Source organism: Bos taurus, chromosome 20 (genome assembly GCF_002263795.3).
Source record: "Bos taurus isolate L1 Dominette 01449 registration number 42190680 breed Hereford chromosome 20, ARS-UCD2.0, whole genome shotgun sequence".
In the NCBI taxonomy this organism is placed as follows: domain Eukaryota; kingdom Metazoa; phylum Chordata; class Mammalia; order Artiodactyla; family Bovidae; genus Bos; species Bos taurus.
This window is the reverse complement of record NC_037347.1, coordinates 27,956,069-27,981,264: the sequence shown is the minus strand read 5'-3', so window position 1 is coordinate 27,981,264 and position 25,196 is coordinate 27,956,069. Positions and strand designations below refer to the sequence as shown.

The 25,196-nt window shown below is 37.4% G+C and overlaps 1 long non-coding RNA gene and 1 other non-coding gene across 4 annotated transcripts in view; both read right to left on the bottom strand.

The window, feature by feature from the left end:
- Nucleotides 1-25,196, bottom strand: part of LOC132343225 (uncharacterized) — a 268,200-nt gene that overhangs the window by 29,687 nt on the left and 213,317 nt on the right. For 2 of the 3 annotated variants that reach the window (XR_009491952.1, XR_009491950.1), the window contains exon 6: nucleotides 14,434-14,540. This is a non-coding gene — a long non-coding RNA (uncharacterized lncRNA). Of the gene's footprint in view, nucleotides 1-14,433; nucleotides 14,541-24,340; nucleotides 24,604-25,196 lie in introns of those variants that run through there. The other variant, XR_009491951.1, reaches the window with a different exon arrangement.
- LOC112443073 (U6 spliceosomal RNA) lies at nucleotides 6,424-6,530 on the bottom strand. The gene has a single exon (XR_003031345.1). It is a non-coding gene; the product is annotated as a U6 spliceosomal RNA (small nuclear RNA).

Genomic DNA, 25,196 nt, shown 5'->3' with positions numbered 1-25,196 from the left:
AGATCAAAGGATTTTGGAAGATTGTCTTTGGCTGTCAAGTTTTCATTTCTAGTGCTTCTGTATACCTTAGGTATAAAATTTATACCTACAGTTGCTTGTAGAAAAATCATTCACCACAGATGAGAAATGATATTTGTGTGTATGTTGGGGTTGGGTGTTATGTCACCTGTGTTCAAGAATAGATGATCTTCTGATTATTTCCAAGTCTCTTGAATAGAAATTATGGTTGTATATACACAAGAAGAAACCAAAAGAATGTGGAAGCTAAAGTGTGAGAGAAGGTCACTCAAGCAATTTATATTTCATGTTTTGATTTTTGTACTTCCCCAAATACTCCACTTGCTATTACTATTCTTTCTTTCCCCAAAGCAAAAATTACTGAGTACTTCTAAATCTTTTTAACTTGAAGTCAAAGTAAACTGGGTTTTGTGGCTTAGAAGATAGCATTTATTTGTTCACTTATTTTTGACCATGCAGCATGAAGGATCTTAGTTTCTTCCTGACTGGGAATAGAACCTGGGCCCCTGCAGTGGAAGTATGGAGTCTTAGCCACTGGACTGCCAGGGACTTCCCAGTTACCATTTTATATCTGTGTAAAATATTTATGTGAACCTGAAAAAAATCTGTTTTCAGGTAAAAGTAGTTGTCCCAACTTTAGATATCCAGTACTAAGAACAGCATGTTCCTTTTCAAAGTGTAAAATGGAATATACATCTTTTTTTTTTCTGAATACATCCCTAAGTTGTTGGAAAGTTCCTTTAAAAATTACTAGCCTCAACACCAGTAATCACTGGGGAAATGTAAATCAAACCCACAATGAGATATCACCTCACACTTGTCAGAATGTCTGTTATCAAAAAGACAACAAATAAGAAGTGAAGTGAGGATATGGAAAAAAGAACACCCTGCTGCACTGTTGGTGAGAATGTTAATTGGTGTAGTCACTATAGAAAACAGTATGGAGATTCTCAAAAAATTCAAAATAGAACTACTATATGATCCAGCTACTCCACTCCTGGGTATATATCTGAAAAAAATGAAAACAATTATTGGAAAGATATATAAAGCCCTACGTTCATTGGAGCACTATTTACAACAACCAAAATATGAAAGCAGCTTAAGTGTTCACTGACAGATGAATATATAAAGAAAATGTGGTATACACATACAATGAAATATCACTCAGCCACAGAAAATAACGAAATCTTGCATTTGTGACAGCATGGATGGACCTAGATGGTATTTTGCTAAGCGGAATACATCAGACAGAAAAAGACAAATACTGTACAATTTCACTTACATGTGGAATGTAACGAACAAAAAAAGAAAAACATAACAAAACAGAAACAGACTCACAGCGATAGAGGGGAGGTAACTGGTAGGATGACAGAAAGAGGTGAGGGAGATAAAGAGGTACAGCCTTCCAGGTACACATAAAGGAGTCATGGAAATGTAGCATACAGTGTGGGAAATACCGTCAGTAATATAAGAACTTTATATAGTGACAGATGGGAACTAAACTTATTGTGATGATTATTTTGTAAGGTATAGAAATACTGAATCACTTTGTTGTGCATCTGGAATTAACATAGGGTTGTAAGTCAGTTATGGGCTTCCCTGGTGGCTCAGCAGTAAAGAATCTGCCTGCAGTGAAGGAGACATAGTAGACAGGGGGTTGATCCCTGAGTCGGTAAGATCCCCTGGAGAAGGAAATGTCAATCCACTCTAGTACTCTTGCCTGGAGAATCCCATGGAGAGAGGAGCCTGGCTACAGTCTAAATGGTTGCAATGAGTCAGACATGACTGAAGTGACTTAGCCTCAGGAAGTCACTTATACTTCAATGACAAGCAACAAATAAAATCTACCCTTCTAAATAAATAAGCATTTAAAATAAATAAGTAAAAATAAGTAAGTAAAAATCACTAGCAATATATGGTCAAAAGTGACAGAAAGTATTTTTGCTTTTCGTAGAAACTTTTGCTATATAGTTGACCACTGAATAAGAGGGTTAGGACTGCCCACCCTCTTGCACAGTCAGAAATCTGAGTACAGTTTTACAGTTGACCCTCCTTAAATGCAGTTCCACATCCCTGGGAACCAACCACGGATTGTGTAGTACTGCAGTAGGTGTTTAATGAAAAAAGAATTAGCATGTAAGTAAACTCATGCAGTTCAAACCCTTTGAGTTAACACCAAACTTTAGTCGACTATGACCTTTGTGTTATTCAAGGTTGCTTTTGACCCATGAAGACTCTTTCTGGGTTTGCCTCATAATCTTCTTGGTTCTGAAAAGAGCTTAGAATTTCAAGAGGAGATTTCAAGAGAACTGTTCTTCATGAAGTTCAAGTTTTCCAACTGAAATGGACAGAGAGAATTCTCAGAGTCTGGGCTCTTGCAGCAGGTGGGTAATGAGCATCTCTTGGACTGTGCTGTGCTGCTTCTTCTGGCCCTCATCTGGGCAGCATTTCCCTGCTCACAATTCCTTTACTGCCACAGTGATATCTATGCCATTTTTCTACCTACTAAATCTCACTAGAAGTGATCCATCTAGTGCCAGAATTCCTTCAAAACATATGGTTGCAATTTTCAGATTGAAATGACTGGATCACAGTTTGCAAATTCTAGAATAAACACATATGTGGACTACACCTGCCAATAAGAATAAAACTATTTTTTCTATTCCCTAATGAAAACATTTACAAGCAAGATATAAATTTGGAAATCTGCCATTTGACTGAAGTAAATACACACACACTCACACACATGGAGCTAACACTAACTTGTGTGACACAGGATAAAAATATTTGCTTACAAAAACTGACAACTGCATACCCTGGTGCTGCTCTTGCCTTCTGAGATGGCCACATTCTGTCTGTAGAGTGTGTTTCTCTCTAAATGAATCCACTTCTTATCTAAAAAAAAAACCTGCTTAATACCTGAGATAGAATGTTTAATTATTATGATCACATTTATTAAAAATATGAAAGAAAAAAAACTAATTCTTTACAATTTATGCGGAATCTTTTGTAATAACTGATGCTAACAATCTAAGCAAGTTCTTCAATTCATGCAGAATATAAACCTGTTACTGTCTATAGATTAGCTAAGGATAGTTCAAAGCCATAAGCAGGTACTTAGTGGAGTTAAAGTGAAAGAGAAAGTAGCTCAGTCGTGTCCGACTCTTTGCGACCCCATGGACTATAGTCCATGGAATTCTCCAGGACAGAATACTGGAGTGAGTAGCCTTTTCCTTCTCCAGGGGATCTTCCTAACCCATGGATCAAACCCAGGTCTCCCGCATTGCAGGTGGGTTCTTTACCAGCTGAGTCAGAAGGGAAGCCCACATGTAGAGTTTAAAATTTCTGCTAAAGCAAAAAAAAATTTTTTATGAATTAATTAAACAAGTTGGTTTGGTAATGATTCTCATGCAAAGAAGCATCAGTAGTGTTTTGACTTGTTCTGTCATTTAAATTACAGGAACATCAGTAGTGGAGTTGAAACCTAAACCTGCATTTGTTTGATCTTAAAATCTATACTCTATTACCTGGCAGGGTGAAGAAGGGAAGAAAGAATCCCTCAGGTAAAGAGAATGGTGCTAGCAAACTCCTGAAGACTTGAACCACTGTAGTGTGAGCAGAGAAATCCAAGTGGCTAACACATAGCTACAGGTTTACTCCTGGGACACAAACTTCACTTGCCATGCTAATGAGGAAACCATGAATTCATGAATGGTAGACAGTCAAGAATGAGTTTTAAGCAGATAGGATACATGGTAATATTTGCCTTTCAAATAACAGCAGTCAAAATAAAAAGGATGAATTTTAGGAGATTATTGAAATAATCCTGGTTCTCATCTAAAATTCTGCAGGATATGAGGTTGGTAGAATGACTCTGAAGAGAGAATTTCAGAAGTACTTAGAAGGTGAGATGAGAAGGAGTTGGCGATAGGCTAGTTGTGGGGAAAAACAGTAAAAGAGGAGGATGAGATACTCGTCAGTTCCAAGGGTCAGGCTTGGGGGACAGGAAGCTGGAGATGCCAATCATGAAGAGCAGGGGCTTAAGAGGAGGAGTAACCAAGGGTGGACAGCAACAAGTTCAGCTGGGGAAATCATGCTCCCTGTCCAAGGGCGAGTTGGATATGATGTTTAGGGAAAGTGGGCTGGCATTTTCTAGATAAAGCCATTAATAGGGATACAATTGAACAGAGGCAAGCTGTGGAGTAGGAACTTCCCAGGTGGCTCAGTGGTAAAGAATCCACCTGCCAAGACAGGAGGGGTGAGTTTGATCCTTGGGTCTGGAAGATCCCCTGGAGAAGGAAATGGCAACCTAATCCAGTATTCTTACCTGGGAAATCCCATGGACAGAGGAGCCTGGGAGGCTATCTCGCAAAAGAGATAGACACAACTTAGTGACTAAACAACAATCTATTTATCGAGAGAAACAGAGATATGTTTATGCAACTATGCTGGGCTGTTGTTCTTCAGTTGCTCAGTTGTGTCCAACTCTTTGTGACCCCATGGAATGCAGCACACCAGCCTTCCCTGTCCTTTACCATATCCTGGAGCTTGCTCAGACTCATGTCCATTGAGTTGGAGATGCCATCAAACCATCTCATCTTCTGTCCTTCTCCTGCCTTCAATCTTTCCTAACATCAGGGTCTGTTCCAATGAGTTGGCTCTTTACATTTAGGTGGCCAAAGGATTGGAGCTTCAGCATTAGCATCAGTCCTTCCAATGAATATTCAGGATTGATTTCCTTGAGGATTAACTGGTTTGATCTCCTTGCAGTCCAAGGGACTCTCAAGAGTGTTCTCTAGCACCATAGTTCAAAAACATTAATTCTTTGGCACTCAGCTTTCTTTATGGTCCAAGTCTCACATCCATACATGACTATTGGAAAAACCATGTGTCTACTATAACTGTAGTCTGCTACACCACACACACATACACACCACAAAGAGCAAGAATTGAGTTGAATACTTGGATGAATGCTAATAGTCACAAGAAATAGAATAAATGAGAATTTGTTTAAGACTGGGAATTCTTTCAGCAGATTATCTGAGTCTTCAGCTTTAACCATTAGCAAAAAATTGGCATGTGTGTTAAAAAGATGAATAAATTACATTCTGATTTCAAGAGTTACTATTTTTTTAATTTCTTTATAGACATCAATTTAATCTAATAGACTTACTTACAGGCATATTATTCCATAGGCATTCTAATTTTGCTGAGATAAACAATACTATAGTAAGATACAGATCATGCATTAAAAGACTATATTGTTCACTGTGAATAACACACATGAAATGCAAATAAACAGTGATAAAAACAATTCTAGAAATATATGCAATATTTAGTAGGAACTTGGAGGGAAGGTGAATTTATTAGTTACTTTTACTAGTTCATTTATTCCTCATTTATTTAAAAATGGATTTAAAGTGGTCTGAAACAAGATGAAATAAAAGGCAACACAAATAATGAAGTGGATTTGGAGGGGAAAAAAAGTTTTAATGGTTAATTTGAAGTCAACAGCAAATGGCTATACAGAATAGTATAGCTAAGATCTAGAAAACTCTAGAACAAGCCACCAGTTGGCTTTTCTGGTTTCTGAAGAGGATAGAAAAATGAGAAAATTAATAACATTATTCATATTACCTCCAAAGAAAATTAAAACAAAGGTATTCTTGGTGCCAAAACTAAAGTGTTTTTCCTCATAGATACTGAAATAACAACAGTACACCACTCTTAACACACCTGTATACTAAATGGATTTCATGGCTGACTTTCTTACAGCGGCTTTAAGCATGGGTCAATGATGACATAATGGCCAATTACATTTAATAAAAGCAGTTTTACAAGAGAATAAACCATATGGTCCAGATGTATGAAGATCTGCTTGTGTGGCTCATTTCAAGTATGAATTGCTTTGGATCTATAGAAACACATGGATTGTATTTCACTCAGGCAATCTTTCACAAATTTATATTGTCTGACCATATATTTGAATATTAAACTGCAGTGAGTTCAAGATTAGCCTTCTTGACATTCACTTAGGTGCAGCTATTTTAATATACTGATTAAATAACGGAAATGCATAACTCATCCTGGGAATGGGAAGGGTACAGAGAAAAGGAGACTGGAATTTCAGTTTGTTTTTTTTTTTAATTTTGGCGAAATACACATAAGATGAAGTTTACCTCCTTAACTAACTTTAAGCATGCAGTTTAGTGGCAGTAGGTATATGCACACTGCGGGGCTACCATCACCATCAACCCTCCACAGAATGTTTCACTTTGCAAAACTGGTATTTCACCTACTGAACAATAACTACCCTCTCCTCCTCCACCCTAACCACTTTTCTCTTCTCTGTCTTCATGATTTTGACAACTGCATGTACCTCCTATGAGTGGAATCACACAGTATGAAAACACAGAATTCTTCACAGATTTGCATGCCATCTTTGTCTGGGGGCCTTGCTCATCTCCTCTGTGTGGTTCTAATATTACTCTTTGTGCTGCTGAAGTGAGCACGTTAGCTGGTGTTTGAAGGGAGAACAGGAACTCATCAGACTTAACATGGGGGTAACAACTTACATATGAAAGCAGAGTATCTAAAATTGTTTTCTGTGTTGTTGAAGACTGAGGTAAGGAAGCTGAAAAAGATGAGGCTAAAGAGATAGGAAGGAACAAGAAGCCAAAGGGCATTCTAAGCCCCTTTTAAGAGATTGATTTTTATAAGCCCCTTTTGACAGCTTCCTTGGTGGCTCAGATGATAATGAGTCTGCCTGCAATGCAGGAGACCTGAGTTAGACCCCTGGATTGGGAAGATCCCTTGGAGGAGAGCATGGCAATCCACTCCAGTATTCTTGCCTAGACAATTCCATGGACAGAGAAGTCTGACAGGCTACAGTCCGTGGAGACACAAAGAGTCAGACGTGGCTGAGCAACTATCGCTTTCTCAAGAGCTTGGACTTACATATAATGAGATGGGAATAGAGAAATAAAATTCATATTTTAAAAAAATTAATTCTGGAAAAAAAAGGAGGCCTGAAAGAAGATAAAATTTGACATAGACTTGTTAGAAGGTAGTGACAACTATGTAGGTAAAGGTTTCCTTTTTATTATTTTTTGCAGAAATTTTGGAGTCTTACAGAGAGTATTCAGAATTGTAGATCATGAGGAAACAGATGTCTACACTCTGGATCTAGTGTCCACACAATCTTCCTCTCCCAGCTTAGAATAAAACTATTCACATTTTAGAAAATTTTCTACTTTAGCAAAGCATCCAGACAACTCAAAGTCTAAATTCACATTTTAATCCATGAAGCACCTTTTTCCTCACTGATATCTCCTCTCTCTCCTTTTCCTCTTCACGTGTTTTAGAGGAAGAGTACATTCAGAGGGAAAGATTAGTAGAGGATGTATTGAGACTGGCAGACAAAAGTGCTAAGATAACCGGAAAGGTTTGGAATAAAAAATTGCATTCTAGGTGTCTAATTTTGGCTTGGTTAGCAGGGGTGTTTCTTCCTACTATAATATAGAATTGTTCTTAAGATAGCAAGAAACTGAACTATAAGAAGGCATAATTAAATTCAAAACAAGGATAATTTATTAGAGATTATCTACATAGAAATTTGTTGCTTTGTAAACATAAAGAAAGGAACCATGATTATCTAAAAGCAACACAATAATCTCAGTTCCTTTCCAAGGCAAACCATTCAACATTACAGTAACCCAAGTCTATGCCACAATCACTGATGCCAAAAAATTGACTCTTTCAAGAAGACCTACAACATCTTTGAGAATTAACACCAAAAAATGATGTCCTTTTCATCATAGGGGCTTGGAATGCAAAAGTAGGAAGTTAAGAGAAACCCAGAGTAACAGGCAAGTTAATAATAGGGCAAAACTTAACAGAGCTTTGTCAAGAGAACACATTGGTCATAGCAAACATCCTTTCCAACAACCCAAGAGACAGCTCTATACATGGACATCACCAGATGGTCAAAATCAAAATCTGATTGAATATGTTCTTTGCAGTCAAAGATAGAGAAGTTTTACACAGTCAGCAAAAACAAGACTAAGAGTTGACTGTGGCTCAGATCATGAACTCCTTATGGCAAAATTCAGACTTTATTTTAAGAAAGTAGGGAAACTACTAGACCATTCAAGTATGACCTAAATCAAACTCCTTATAATTATACAGTGGAGGTAACAAATAGATTCAAGGGATTAGACCTGGTAGACAGAGTGCCTAAAGAACCATGGATGGAGGGTCTTAACACTGAACAGGAGGCAGTGACCAAAATCACCCCCAAGGAAAAGAATGCAAGAAGACAAAGTGGTTGTCTGAGGAGGTTTTACTCCTCCTTCCTGAGGAGCTGAAGAAAGAAGAGAAGCAAAAGGCAAGGGGGAAAGGGAAAGATAAACCCAACTGAATGCACAGTTTCAGAGAATGGCAAGGAGAGACAAGAAGGCCTTCTTTAATGAACAAAGCAAAGAAGTAGAGGAAAATAACAGAATGGGAAAGACTGGAGATCTCCTCAAGAAAACTGGGGGTATCAAGGGACACTTCATGCAAGGATGGGCACGATAAAGGACAGAAGCAGTAAGACCTTACAGAAGCAAAAATGATCAAGAAGAGGTGGTAAGAATACAGAAAGGAACTATACAAAAAAGATCTTAATGATCCAGATAACCATGATGGTTTGGTCAGTCACCTAGAGCTGGATATCCTGGAGTGTGAAGTTCAGGAAGTAAAACATTACTATGAACAAAGCTAGCAGAGATAATGGAATTCCAGTTGAGCTATTTATAATTCTAAATGATGATGCTGTTAAAGTGCTGCACTCAATATGCCAGCAAATTTGGAAAACTCAGTTGTGGTCATAGGGCTGAAAAGTCAGTTTTCATTCCAATCCCAAAGAAGGGCAATGCCAAAGAATGTTCAAACTACTGTACAATTGCATTCAACTCACGTGCTAGCAAATTTATGCTCTAAATCCTTCTAGAAAGGATTCATCAGTACATTAACCAAGAACTTCCAGATGTACAAATTGAGTTTCAAAGAGGCAGAGGAACCAGAGATCAAATTGTCAAAATTTGATGGATCATGGGGAAAAAAGGGAGTTCCAGAAAAATATCTACTTCTGCCTCATTGACTATGCTAAAGTCTTTGATTGTGTGGATCACAGCAAAGTGTGGAAAACTAAAACTCTTTTAAAGAGATGGGAGTACCAGACCACCTTATCTGTTTCCGGAGAAACCTGTATGCATGTCAAGAAACAACAGTTAGAACTGTATATGGAAAAATTGGTTCCAAATTGAGAAAGGAGGCTGTATATTGTCACTCTGTTTATTTAACTTCTATGCAGAGTACATCATGCAAAATGCTGGGCTGGATGAATCACAAGCTAAAATCAAGACTGCCAGGAGAAATATCAACTTCACATATGCCAATTATACACTCTAATGGAAGAAAGTGAAGACTAAGTAAAAAGTCTCTTGATGAGGTTGAAAGAGGAGAGTGAGAAAGCTGGCTTAAAACTCAATGTAAAAATAACAAAAACAAAAACAAACTAAGATCATGGCATCCAGTTCCATCATTTCATGGCACATAGGAGGGGAAAAAGTGGAAGAGGTGACAGATTTCAATTTCTTGGGCTCCAAAATCATTGCAGATGGTGACTAAAGCCATGAAATTAAAAGACGCTTGCTCCTTGGAAGGAAAGCTATAACAAACTTAGCATATTAAAAAGCACAGACATCACTTTTCCAACAAAGGTCCATAATGTCAAAGCTATGGTTTTTCTAGTAGTCATGTATGGATGTAAGAGTTGGACCATAAAGCAAGTTGAGCACCGAAGAATGGATGATTTCATAAGTGGTGCTGGAGAAGACTCTTGAGAGTCGCTTGGACTATAAGATCAAACAAGTCAATCCTAAAGGAAATCAGTCCTGGGTGTTCATTGGAAGGACTGAGGCTAATGCTGAAGCTCCAATATTTTGGCCACCTGATACAAAGAACTGACTCATTGGAAAAGACCCTGATGCTGGGAAAGATTGAAGGCAAGAGGAGAAGAGGACAACAGAGAATGAGATGGTTGGATGGCATCTTCAACTGGATGGGCATGAGTTTGAGCAAGCTCCGGGGGTTGGTGATGGACAGGGAAGCCTGGCGTACTGCAGCCCATGGGGTCACCAAGAGTCGGACATGACTGAGTGACTGAACTGAACTGATGTATAATTGAAGCCTCATAAAGAGAATAAAGGAAGAGAGAGACAGAGAATGAGAAAAGACCCTGATATTGTAGCTCATGAGGTTGTAAAGATACCGACATGACTTAGCGATTGAACAACAACAACGAGAACCTACTGTATAGCATAGCGGAACTCTACTCAGTGCTCTGTGGTGAACTAAATGGGAAGGAAATCCAAAAAAGAGGGGATACATGTATAGCTGATTCACTTTGCTATACAGCAGAAACTAACACAACATTATAAACAAATATACTCCAATAAAAATTAATAAAATAAAATAAAAATATATCAAAAGTGAAAAAAAAATGAAGATTCCACTTAATTCATAATTAAAACCCCCAATTCACGCTCCTTTTTCTCCCTAGTCTTAAATGTCTTTCTGTCCTCTCTTCATCTCATCTAACCTGTCATTCAAGACCTAATCATGAACGCTTGGACCACGGTGGTCTCCATGCTCTTCCTTGTATCTCTGAAATCATATCATCAAACACACATATTTTTTAAAACACAAATCTGATCTTTTAATCAAGCTTTTTTACAATCATTTTCTTGGGAAGGAAGCTACAGTTTATGGAACTTAAATGAATGCTCGGGATCCTAAAGCTCTGAGGACCAGGCTGACTAGAATTCAGGTCTCTCGGACTCTCCTCCAGAGACCTTTCACCACGTGTCACAGTCGTCCTCCATACTGCAAGTATATCTCAGATACTAACAAAATTATGCTGCCCCTAATACAGTAAAGTTTGAACAGAACACTGGGATTCTATTTTTACCTTTAAGACTTTTACCTTAAAATCTTATTTACAAAGTACATAAAGCTTGCTCTTATCAGTTGACAAACTTCAGTTTGGCACAGCAATTGCTCCTTACGTGTAAGTTGCCAGGTTTGTGTAAGTTGCCAATTTAAAAAATCATTTCCCTCTATTTGATAACCTGTGTATTTAAATACGCAGAAAGAAACATTGTATTTTGTTTTCCTTTTGTTAACACTTTCATAGTAAACATATGTAACTCCTATATATTAAAGGTAAATACTTTCATTATGATTATATTAACGGTTTATACTTTCTTAATACTGTGTAGAATTTACAGTTATAAAGAAAACAGGAATATCACGTGTATTCATTTTCTACACTTCGCTCTAATTTCCATTTGATTTTCAAGTTAAAATTTTCCAAATTCTTCATTAAAAATTCATGATTTAAGGCAATGAATTTGAGCTACTTTGTTACAATGTTTATACATGCAAAATTATAATAAGACATGGGATGGATAAATATTTTGCTTTTAATATTAGTCAGCTCTACAAGATATTCTCATATAAAAAAGATTATTAGATTTATTGAAAATATAATTAGAATAAAATAAACATAACTGAATTTTACAATTATGATTTTAACTTTCATTTTCAAGTTATTTCTGCTTTAAAAATATATTTAAAAATTAAAAGTGAAATTTCCTGATAGAAAGCTCAAGTAAGCATAATTTTTAAAAATTCCGTCTTTTTGTATATTGAGACAGCTAAGCTTTTTTAATATTTAGTTTTCTTCTTGTTTTTTCTATGATAATATAAGTGTTAAAGTACAACACAAGAATGTTCAAACTTGTTTTTTAAGTGATGTGATACTTTATAGTGAATAATATATGATTAAGTTTTGAGTTATACAAATATTTGCTCACTAATATCAAAATGTGTTTACACATGGATATACTATGATTCACTTTATTTCCTATTAATTTCAAAGTAAAATGATCACAACATGGTCTTAAAAATCCTAGCTATCACTTTTAAAACTACCTATCAGCAAGAAATAAAAACCTGCCATTGATGTGGACTACTTTCATTATTTTTAAAAATTGAATTAAATCCAACACACATTGTGAATTGTTTTTGCTTCTTCTTTTTAGAATTGTTACAAGTAAAATAACCAGGCAGCCTTATCTTAGGTGAGACTGCTTCGGCTTGGAAATAAACAAGGCTTTCTCTCGATGAGCTAGGTTCATTTCATATTTGTGTAATACCCTGGAAGAAATTAGGTTTCAATAAAGTCCATTTTTATCACTGCATGTAGCAATGAATATCACACCCAGCAGGGCACAGTGGCACCTGGCTGTCCAGACCCCAGTGAGCACAAACCATCTGGGGGTAATTACAACAAGGTATTCTTTAAGGACCAGATGGGACCAAGGAACAGAAGCCCCGACCCCTCCCAGCCATTTACAACATAATTCCTTTCAATGATATACTTAATCCTCCCACCAGCTATGCTTTTCAGCTTGCTGTTGTCACTGTTCCTTTATGTTAATTCAGTTTCAAGACCGAGAAAAAGAGGAGGGGAGAGAGAGAGTTCAAGAAAAAAAGAGAGACGGGGAGAGGGAGAGAGTGAGAGGGAGAGAGAGAGCCTCTAGGGACCGAAAGAAATTATTCATCCCTAAATTGTTTCCACCACAGCAAGTACAGTAACAATTTTTTTTTTTAAAGAGGGCTGAAATTATCCTAAAGAAGGTCAATGCGACAGCCCTGTGTGGCACCAGCTGAGGTTTACTCAGCCACCTGTTAGCTAGAAAGCTCTCTGCACACACGCTTATGAGGCATTTAACCAGTTTAAAGGGTCTTTATTGTCAGGCCAGCCACCTCCATTCAGCTGGCCCGAGCCATAGGCCTGCTTTGTGGTCATATGTGGCACACAAGCCTTAATTCAATTATGCTGTAAGCCTATCCAATCTGCATCACTGCCCTTTCACTTTTGTGCCATTTGTCTTGTGTGTTGTAAAGAATTTTACTTTAAAGACGGGAGGGCACCCTACAACCCGCTTGTCTTTATTTCTCATTTAAGGTTTGTGCCGCAGGTGCGCTCCCACCTTTCAGTTCCCAAAATGATTCATCTTTGAGTGATACTGTAGATGGAAGCGTTATTTATTGTTTGGTGACAATGCTTTTCTGGTGTTGTTGAGTTTTATTTATTTTTAATTAGGTGCTTTTTCAAACGCTCCACCAGATCGGCAGTCTCTAAACTTGAGGATTGAAAATTCAATCAGAAAAACATAAACGATAGATGAAAATGACAATTAGCCTTGTTCTACCATTTGTTTTCAAGAAATGCTTTTTGTACAATGAAAAAATATCAAATTTAGAATTTTTGGTTTCCCTTACGTTTCTGAGCCCCCGTATACCAGTTTATATGAATGAGGCTCAGTGAAGCTCTGTTATTGAAAACTGCTCATTTTGTTTGTATTCTGGGGCTTCCAGATTTCCTTAGCATTAAAGCAGTGCATATCATTTTTAAATGCTTGGCATTTTCATAATAATTGATTGGCAATGAAAGCATAAAAAAGATTTCTCAAGTCAGGGATTTGGGTTTATTTCCATATCAAATTTTTTGTAAATGGAAAATTTGGCTGTTTAAAGCATACTCTACCTAATATTCTTTTAACCATCTAAATCCTACTTCCTGGTTTCAGTGTCCATATGAGGATATAGATCATTTCTAATCAATATTCCCCCAAATCAGTAAGGGACTTGTCATGGGAGATTGAAGGGACTTCAAAGGAAGGAGAGAATCTTCTTTGCTAATTCATATCTATTTCTCACCCAAGTCAAGGAAAGAATAACACTAAGTTACTAACCAGTGTTACTCACGTGTACACTGAATTGTGTGCATCAATTCTCACTGTGACTCAGTCGTGTCCAACTCTCTGCGACCCCATGGACTGTAGCCCACCATGGAATTCTCCAGGCAAGAATACAGGAGTGGGTTGTCATTTCCTCCTCTAGGGGATCTTCCCAACTCAGGGATCAAACCTGCGTCTCTTGTGACTCCTGCACTAACAAGTGAATTCTTTGTCACTGAGCCACTTGGAAAGCCCCAGTGCTCACTGTAGCAACCTCTATATGTCTTTTGTATGGAAGTCCTATCTCTAACTTAAATAACTGAATCAAAACCACAAATATGAAACATGCAAAATAGACTAAAATATTCTAGTTGGCAAGAAAAAGAATGAAGATATTTGTACATAATCTTCAAAATAAATAAGATTTCAAAAACTGATTTCTGTATATTTAGCCTGTGTGTTTCTCCCAACAATTCTTTGCTCATTTACTTTGTGTTTTCCTATAGGTTCCCGTTTTATAAACAAGAAAACTAAGGGTTAATAGAGAAACTAAGTGACTCACCTAGGGGTCAAAATTCTTCTGATTCCTTATTGAAGTCTTCTTCTATTCCATCATAAAATCTTCATATAATTATTTCATAAACATGATTTGGACCCATGCACAACTCCCTGTAGGTATAAGTATTAGAGTAGCTTATTAATATTCTGTGAAGTAGGAATAACAACTGAAATTGCAAAAATCTAGACAAAAGCAGAAAAAAATGAGACCAATTAAACTTATAAGCTTTTTTCACAGTAAAGGAAATCATAAACAAAACAAAAAGACAATCTACGGAATGGGAGAAAATATTTGCAAATGATGCAACCAACAAGGGATTAATCTCCAAAATATTCAAGTAGCTCAGATAGCTCAATATCAAAAAATCATCCAATCAAAAAGTGGGCAGAAGAACTAAATAGACCTTTCCTCAAAGAAGACATACAGATGGCCAAGAGGCATATGAAAAGGTGCTTAATGCTGATAATAATTAGAGAAATACTAACCAAAGAAAAACAAATATAGTACAAATCAGTGAGGTATCACCAGTCAGAATGGCCGTCAAAAAATCTACGAATAATAAATGCTGGAAAAGATGTGAAGAAAAAGAACTCCACCTACACAGTTGGTAGGAATGTAAATTCATGCAGCCACTATGGAGAAGAATACGGAGGTTTCTTAAAAATTTACTATATGACCCAGCAATCCCATTTCTGGTCATATATCCAGAAAAGATGAAAACTCTAATTTTAAAAGATATATACACACCAGTATTCATAGCAGCACTATTTATAATAGCCAAGACGTGAAAACTAGATGTTCATTGACAGGTACATGGATAAAGAAGATGTGGTATATATAGATAGAGATATACAATGGAATATTACATAGTCATGAAAATAATGAAATATTGCTGTTTGCAACAACATGGATGGACTTAGAGACTGTCATATTGAATGAAGTAAGTCAGAGAGAGAAAGAGAAATACCATGGTATTACTCATATGTGGAGTCTAAAAAAGTGATACAAATAAACTTAATTATAAAATAGAGATTGACAGATATATGAAAAAAACTTATGGTTACCAGAGAAGAAAGGGGGAGGTTGGGGGATACATTAGGCACTTGGGATTAACATATACACACTATTATATAAAATAGATAAATAATAAGGACCTACCATATAGCACAGGGAACTATATTCAATATCTTATAATAACCTATAATGGAAAAGATATATATATATATATATATATATATATAAAAGATATATATATATATCAGATTCTATATATACACTCCTTACTGAATCACTTTGCTGTACCCCTGAAATACCAACAAAATATTGTCAACCAACTACAACAACAGCAAAAGTCTAGAATTACACCCAAACAATGAAAAAATGGCCCAGCTTTGTTACTTTTTTTTTTTTTAAGACCTATTAAGATATAAGAATGGGGCTTTCCAGGTGGCTCACTTGTAAAGAATCCTCCTGCCAATGCAAGCGACATGGTGGGTTTGATCCCCGGGTTGGGAAAATCCCCTGAAGAAGGAAATAGCAAGACACTCCAGTTCTTGCCTGGATAATTCCATGGACAGAGGACACAGACGGGCTATATAGTTCATAGGGTTGCAAGAGTTGGACATGACTTAGCGACTAAATAACACAATAACAAAGGTATAAGAATACATCTTTAGCCACTTTTAAATTCTTTCATAGGATTTTGAAGAAAACAGTTGGCAATGAAATGTGTACAGTTTCACAATTTTCTGTGTGAATCACATAAACTGTTTGCATTTTGTACCTCTATATTTTAATACTAAAAATATTTAAAACTTTATTTTTTAAGGACATTGCATCATAAAATTCTAGAATATCTAAAGGCATCCTTGATATAGAATGTTAGATCCCATCCCTGTATGCTTTAAGAACATTTTAGAAGAAAAGAAATATAGAATGTTAGTTTCATTGTAGAAACTTATCTTTTTATCAGCATTTTACTATCTACGTTATTTTTCCAAATTTCAAATATATCATATTGCCTTTGAAGTAATAGAATCTCTGCTAAGTCACTTCAGTCATGTCCGACCCTGTGCAACCCCATAGATGGCAGCCCACCAGGCTCCCCATCCCTGGGATTCTCCAGGCAAGAACACTGGAGTGGGTTGCCATTTCCTTCTCTAAATAGAATCTTTAATAACCCCATTAATAAAATCATTATAATAAAATAATAATTATTTATATTAAGGTAGTAGCTATATGATATGTCTAATATAATAAAATAACCAAAGGAATAGCTATTAAAATTTAACTGTCCATTATACTTTTGTTACTAGCTCACTTTACACAAAAGTATGCAATTTTAAAAATTCACTTTGTATTTTTGGTTTCCAATAAAAATCATACATATAACTCTTTCAGAAAATACCTTATTTAAGGAAATGTTGAAGAAAAATAAAACCAGGTAGAAAAGCCAAAACAGTTACTAGTAGCCATGATGGCAATCCTATATATATGTGTATGTGGTGTGTGTATCTATATATAATATATACATACATAAAAATATATGGTTTATGTAATCTATATACATATTAAATACATATACAGTATTTGAGAATTCAAACAGTACAGCTCACTAAATCAATTGAAGGACTAAAGAATAATCTTTTTATTCAGCAGCTAATATTCTCAAAAAAGTTCAAAGCTGAAATTTGAAAACAGATTATAATATCAAATTTAGAATACTGTAGGAATGTTATTCATTGTTTACAAACTCTCTCCCAGGAATCAAACCCAGGTCTCCTTCATTGCCGGCAGACTCTTTACCATCTGAGCCATTGGGGAAGACCTATATAAGAATAGTTGTAAGGGGGAAAAAAAAACTCAGATAAAAGGAAACTGATGACCTTCACACAGTAGTGGAACACAGTTTTAGCTTTCCACACAAATTCTGTCCAACAGTGGTGCCTCCTGAGAGTCAAATGTGCTTTAGAAAAAATTGTTACTTTCTATCCAGGACCTGCTCTTATGGACCTCCTTTCCCTTTCAATGGGATTTTCAAAAGCATTTAATGAACACAGAATGGAGCATATGTGAATGTCTGTAAGTCAATCATACAGTTTAAGTTTAATAAACATACCCTTTACCAGATTTTCTACTTCATAAACATGCCTGAAACTATTCGCCTATCTTGAATTTCCAAAATTTGTCTAAAAAATTCATGAGCAGACTTGTGTGTGTCATTTTGTGATCATAAATTCTAATATCAAGGAATGCTCACAGGACTCATATGTCTAGAGGAAAAGTGAAAAATCAAGTCAACTGTTTTTTTTCCCCTCTGTGCAGAATGCCAAATCAGTCAGTGGTATGACTTTCTCCTTGAACTTACCATTTAAACATTGGCAAAGTTATATGAACATTTTTGTTGCTACAGCCAACACTTCTTAGTTTGGTATGGTAGCTAGAAACAGGAAATAATATATGGCTTCAGGCTAAACTGAAGAATGAAGACAGGCAAATTCTCACTAATCCAAAGGGAGATGAAAATACTAGAATGAAAGCTAGAAGACGGATGAAATAATCTCATAATTACCTTTTATTCTTATTTTTCCACCATTCTAGCTATCTGAAAGAGAAATATGCTAGGTCAATGACAAATTTTCATCTTCAGGGACAAAAAACTCCTGGGTATCCTCTATTCATTCCTAAAATGGATTATAGATATCTGTTACTTCAACTTTCAGCTCTGCAACAATTTCTCAAGTAACATTTGATTCTGAGATTACACCAGAAGGCAGCCAGTACTGAATGGGATGTTGCTTTTTTTTTTTTTTTTGCATTAAGAAAGTGGGGAAAGAATAAAATGTAGATGTATTATCTGAGTAAGATGCTAAACTACAGATGACTGTGAGAGTGGGGAATAGGGTTTTATGAGATGATGCATTTATTAGTTTTGGTACTAAGAAGAGTGTTTATGAATGTTGAGTGTATGCCTGAATGTCAGAAACACACATGCATCCACAAGATACAGGAGATATTAGCATCGATTGGGTAATTGCAGATTTCAATGACATATTTTTTACTTACTTTACCCAAACAAGCATATTGAGAACTATTCAAACAAAATCATTTAATCTTTAACAATCCCACACCTTCACTGTACAAATAAGGGAACAGAACCTACAAAACAGTATAATTTATCAGGTTCACATTGCTAATAAAAATGAAAGCTGGGGTTTGAACCCAAAGATATCTGAGTCATGAATCTCTGCTATTAACCACTGTAGATCAAGAATTAAACAGAGGTAGTAGCTATATGATATGTCTACAGTACTAATATATTTGCAAGCTCTTTTTCCCTTCCTGTTATTCTGACCATCCTTAGAAGTAGTCATATAACCTGGAAATTATTACTGGAGTTGCATTAGGGTAGTTGATCATCCATAGTACAGAGGCTTCCCAGTATCTCTCCCACACTCTCAGAAATGCTGCCTAACATAAATTGATTAATCAGCTACTTCTTTTGAAACAAAATATGTTTCTTGGAGTAAGGTTCTCAATTTCCCTATGCCTGGAAAAAAAAAAAAGAGTCCCCCTAACTATTTGCATAAATATTTGAATGGATTAATGATTTAAATTAATGGATTATTTTATTTAAATAAAATAAATTATTTTATTTAATTATATTGTTCCTTAAGAATTGTCTACAGTTTGTTGTGATCCACACAGTCAAAGGCTTTGGCATAGTCAATAAAGCAAAGGCATATGTTTTTTTCTGGAACTCTCTTGCTTTTCCCATGATCCAACGGATGTCGGCAATTTGATCTCTGGTTCCTCTGCCTTTTCTAAATCCAGCTTGAACATCTGCAAGTTCACGGTTCACGTATTGCTGAAGCCTGGCTTGAAGAATTTTGAGCGTTACTTTACTGGTGTGTGAGATAAGTGCAACTGTGCAGTAGTTTGAGGATTCTTTGGCATTGCCTTTCTTAGGGATTGGAATGAAAACTGAGCTTTTCCAGTCCTGTGGCCACTGCTGAGTTTTCCAAACTTGATGGCATAATGAGTGCAGCACTTTCAGAGCCTCATCTTTTAGGATTTGAAATAGCTCAACTGGAATTCCATCACCTCCACTAGCTTTGTTCATAGTGATGTTTCCTAAGGTGCACTTGACTTCGCAGTCCAGGATGTCTGTAGGTGAATGATCACACCATTGTGGCTATCTGGGTCATGAAGATCTTTTTTTGTACAGTTCTTCTGCATATTCTTGCCACCTCTTAATATCTTCTGCTTCTGTTAGGTCCATACCATTTCTGTCCTTTATTGTGCCATCTTTGCATGAAATGTTCCCCTGGCATTTCTAATTTTCTTGAAGAGATCTCTAGTCTTTCCCATTCTGTTGTTTCCCTCTGTTTCTTTGCATTGATTACTGAGGAACACTTTCTTTTCTCTCCTTGCTATTCTTTGGAACTCTGCATTCAAATGGGTATATCTTTCCTTTTCTCCTTTGCCTTTAGCTTCTCTTCTTTTCTCAGCCATTTCTAAGGCCTCCTCAAACAACCATTTTGCCTTTTTGTCTTTCTTTTTCTTGGGGATGATCTTGATCACTGCCTCCTGTACAATGTCATGAACCTCCATCCATAGTTATTCAGGCACTCTATCTATCAGATCTAATCCTTTGAATCTATTTGTCACTTCCACTGTATAATCCCACTGTAAGGGATATGATTTAGGTCATACCTGTATGATCTACTAGTTTTCCCTACTTTCTTCAATTTAAGTCTGAATTTTGCAATAAGGAGTTCATGATCTGAGCCACAGTCAGCTCCTGGTCTTGTTTTTGCTGTGTATATAGAGAGCTTCTCCATCCTTGGCTGCAAAGAATATATCAATCTGATTTCGGTATTGACCATCTGGTGATGTCCATGTGTAGAGTCTTCTCTTGTGTTGTTGGAAGAGGGTATTTGCTATCACCAGTGTGGAAAATTCTTAAACAGATGGGAATACCAGACCGCCTTACCTGCCTCCTGAGAAATCTGTATGTAGGTCAAGAAGCAACAGTTAGAACTGGACATGGAACAGACTGGTTCCAAACTGTGAAAGGAGCATGTCAAAGCTGTATATTGTCACCTTGCTTATTTAACTTATAAGTAGAATACATCATGTGCAATGCCTGGCTGGATGATTCACAAGCTGGAATCAAGACTGCTGGAAAAATATCAATAACCTCAGATATGCAGATGACACCACCCTTATGAAAGAAAAGGAAGAAGAACTAAAGAGCCTCTTGATGAAAGTGAAAGAGGAGAGTGAAAAGGTTGGCTTAAATCTCAACACTCAGAAAACTAAGATCATGGCATCTGGTCCCATCACTTCATGGCAAATAGTTGGAGAGACGATGGAAACAGTGACAAACTTTATTTTTTTTGGTCTCCAAAATCACTACAGATGGTAACTCTAGCCATGAAATCAAAAGACGCTTGCTGTTTGAAAGAAAAGCTATGACCAACCTAGACAGCATATTTAAAAGCAGAGACATTACTTTGCCAACAAAGGTCCGTCAAAGCTATGGCTTTTCCAGTGGCCATGTATGGATGTAAGAGTTGGACTATAAAGAAAGCTGAGCACCGAAAAACTGATGCTTTTGAACTGTGGTGTTGGAGAAGACTCCTGAGAGTCTCTTGGATTGCGAGGAGATCAAACCCGTCAATCTTAAAGGAAATTAGTCTTGAATATTCATTGGAAGGACTGATGCTGAAGCTGAAGATCCAAAACTTTTGCCACCTGATGAGAAGAACTGACTCATTTGAAAAGAACCTGGAGTGACGTCGCACGCAGCAGGCGGAGAGGACGTGCGTTTCCTAGCTCCTTCCTCTTTCTCGACTCCATCTTCGCGGTAGCGGCAGCTGTGTCCGCGATCTAGTCGCCAACACGCAGCTTTTTGTCCGCGCCCAGGAGCTACACACTCTCGAGGTGACCGGCCAGGAGACGGTCGCCCAAATCAAGGCTCATGTAGCTTCGTTGGAGGGCATCGCTCCAGAAGAATTTAAAAAAAAAAAAAAAATGAAAAGAACCTGATTCTGGGAAAGACTGAAGGCAGGAGGAGAAGGGGACGACAGAGGATGAGATGGTTGGATGGCATCATTCGATGGACATGAGTTTGAGCAAGCTTGGAGTGTTGATGATGGACAGGGAAGCCTGGCGTGCTGCAGTCCATGGGGTTGCAAATAGTCAGACACGACTGAGTGACCGAACTGAACCGATATTGTTCTTTACTACTTAGACATGAATGAACCCACCTATGGCAATGGAATTTTGATTAGATTTTTTGGAGGAGGCAAGGCAGGGAGAAGATGTTAAAAACTTGGGGAAAGGTGGTCCATGTGGAATGCCAGAGTAGAGAATTCAGGATGACCTGAAGGAACATGTGAACACACAGTGGGGGCAGGGCAGAGCTTCGGTAGACCTCAGCTTAGAAGAACATGGGGGACTGACAGTGACTTTATATACATGTATATATTTTATTTTTGCAAAGGTTCCTAGCTCAGTCAATGCTAGAGAACATTTGCAAAACATTTTATATATATACACTGTCTTTGATGTTGACTCATTCTCTTCTGAACTGTGGTGTTCTTCATCCAGGATGTACATTAGCTTCTGGAACTAAGAACAGACTTGTCTAACCATGCTGTCATCAAACAGAGCAGACTGCCATCTAAGCACGACCGTAATACTCTACCTTCACTGTCATTTTGACTAAGTCAAGAAAAATTCTGCCCTTTGTCTGAAGGCTTTTTCTTCCAGTTTCCAGTGTTTGAATATTTTCCCTATATTTTTGTCATCCATATGCACAGCATGAGAGAGATGATAGTATAATATCAACCCTCTCAGCAACTAACACAGGTTGCTTAATTGCTAGGTGCAGGCACTCTGCCAAATACTCCACAATTTTTTCTTCCAAGGACTCTAGAGAAGATTTTATTACTATACCCACCTGACAAATAAAGGAGCTGAGTTTGAAGTCATTGACCCAAGACACATATAGAACATAACACAACTGGAATTTGAATCCAAACAGTCTGACTTTGGAACTACACTCCTAACCACTGTACCAGACTCTTGCCATAGGTTTGCTCATTAAAAAACTAATTGACTCATCAAAACCACTGAAGGTTCTTGGAACTATGCTAAGCCCCGGAGGGTACAGAAATGAATGGAACAATGGAACAGCTGCAGCAGCACAGCTACCTTTTGCTGGCCTGGACATCATGGAGAATGTAACCACATGAATTCTGAAGAATGAATAAGAGGAAAGCGAAAAGAATGTGAGACTGGGAGACATGGTCTAGGCAGGAAAATACCGCTTAAAGCAAACAGGGAAAGAGTATTTGCCCTGGCCTGACTCGAGCATTTCTCTGGCACATGTACCCTTTCCTCTGCTTTTGCTGATTGAAACTTCATTCTCCAAGACTCATCTAAAATCGTCCCCCTGCCAAAGTCTGAGATTCTCTCTGCCGAGATGGAGTCTCACCTTCGCTTTCTAAATTAATTTTTACTCCAATTGCTTGGAAAATCTCATGGACAGAAAAGCCTGGTAGGCTACAGTCTGTGGGGTCAGACATGACTGAGCGACTTCACCTTACCTTACCTTATAGTTTCTTTACAATGTTGTGTTAAGCTTCTATGAGTCTCACCCTCCTTGAATTCTCTCTGGCCCTTGTATCCAGGTGATACTCTGATTATTCTTGGACCTGTTTTATTTTCTTTCCTAAGCCAACAGATGTCCTCATCTCCCTCTTCTCACTACAGGTCACAATTCTTTGCCAGATCTTCTCCCCAAATATTCCCTCTGCCCGGTACACTTCCTTTTCGTTCTTCACACTCTGCTTTCAAAACTCTCTTCCTTCGGTGAGCTTTCTCTAATTCCCCAGGGTTCTGTTAGAGGCTCCTCTTACATGTACCCACTGTGTCCCCCACAATGACAGGTGAGCACTGTTTCATAATGGCCATTTTACAATTCTATATCCTCCACCATACTGTCCCCTCCGTGGAGATAGAATCAGTGTGTCATGTTCGTGTAAAGTGGGTTTAATTATTATATGTTGAATGAACAAAAGAAATGGCTGTTGAAGTTGACTGCTCTCGTATTCCAGGAGGGAGGCCCAGATTGAAGGGTGTGAGTGTGAGAACCACGGTGACAGGGTGGAGATGGGGTACGATCAGATCAAGGATACTAGTGGAGTAAGGCATCTATCTCACTGATAGATGTGGATTCATGTGTCCCATTTATGGCCATTTTCACACTTAAATTTCATGACATTTAAGAAGGCCAGCCAGGACCCTAACAAACGAGTGACTTCCCAGATATCTTTACATATCCATCAGCATTTCCAGACCGAAATCCTCGAGGATTTCAGTTCTAGCCTCTCCTGTTGTTGGGGAAGTATCTACCCGACTAGCGGAGCACACAACTGGTCCAGTTCTCCCTGGTCTGTGTGCCCTGCAGAAGGAGGCGGTATCTTTAAACTTCAAAGCTTGTAACTCAACAGGTACATAAAAATATCTCCTGTCCCCGTAGCCTGGTTTTATTATCTCTACAATACAGTGGACATCTGTCAAATTTGCCTAATTTTTTCCAGCAACCTTCACTTCTTAAGGAATTATCCATCTCTTGTCTGTAGTTCAGAACATGACCCCAATTAGGCCCTCTGTACCTGAATCTTGAGGGAAATGTCACAAAATGAAAACATTTCAGAACTCAGTCATTATTTTGGTGGCACGTTGAAGACAGTGGCGAGACCGGGCAAGTTGCTTAACCTCTCTGTGCCTCAATTGCTTCACCTACTAAAATAACAACAGTAATACCTTATTGTGCTGCAGTGTGGATTCAAGGTGTTAATATGTGTAGAACACTTAGAACAAGACCAGACACAGAAAAAGTGCTAAAAAAGTGCTACCTATTATAGCATAGTTGTTAGAATTTTGAAGTTGCTCTATTTTTGTCCATTATGAGGCCTGGCTGTAGGAGTTTTTTCCCTCCAGATTTTTAGGTTTCTCCAATTTCCTTCCAAAGAGAATTTTTTAGCTTAAGTTGGCAGTGTTGTGTTGAGTCGGTTTGTGTTGCTTGCTGCCAGAAAACCTTAATGATTGCTTCTCTCACATACTGTAGGTCTTTTCTTCCAAAGTGTTTATTAGACCCTAGAGGACAATAATCATATATTATTAATCACTGCATCATCTATAACACCAAGAGCAGTGCTCCATATGTAAAAATATGCATTTTGGTAACTGGGAGACCAACTACATGAATAATACTATAGACCCTCTTTCTTTATAGCTTTATCATGGATTTTTTTAGCAATAAAAATCAGAACTAACAGCATCATAATTGATTTCAGGATGCTAAAAGTGACCACCACAAAATATTTAACTTATCAGAGAGACAGCTGGTGCAAGGAAAGGAAAGCTAGAGTCAGTTCCGGGGAGTTGTGTTCCAATTCCTATCTCATTGATTCTTACCTGGGTGGCCTTGTGTGAATAACCAAGGCTCTCTGAGGCTCAGTTTCTTCATATGAAGAACTGAGATATTAAAATGTATTATTATCAGGGACTTATAAACCAACAGAATGGATGATATGGCCCATGATGATACTCAGTTCAGTCGCTTATATACTGAAAGTTCTCTTTGAGATTGCTAGTTCATTATGAGAAGGAAAAAGAAATTAGACTTTTAATAAAAATTAGCTGTTTACAGGAGTATATAACTTGATCTAGAACTAAAAAGTAAACAA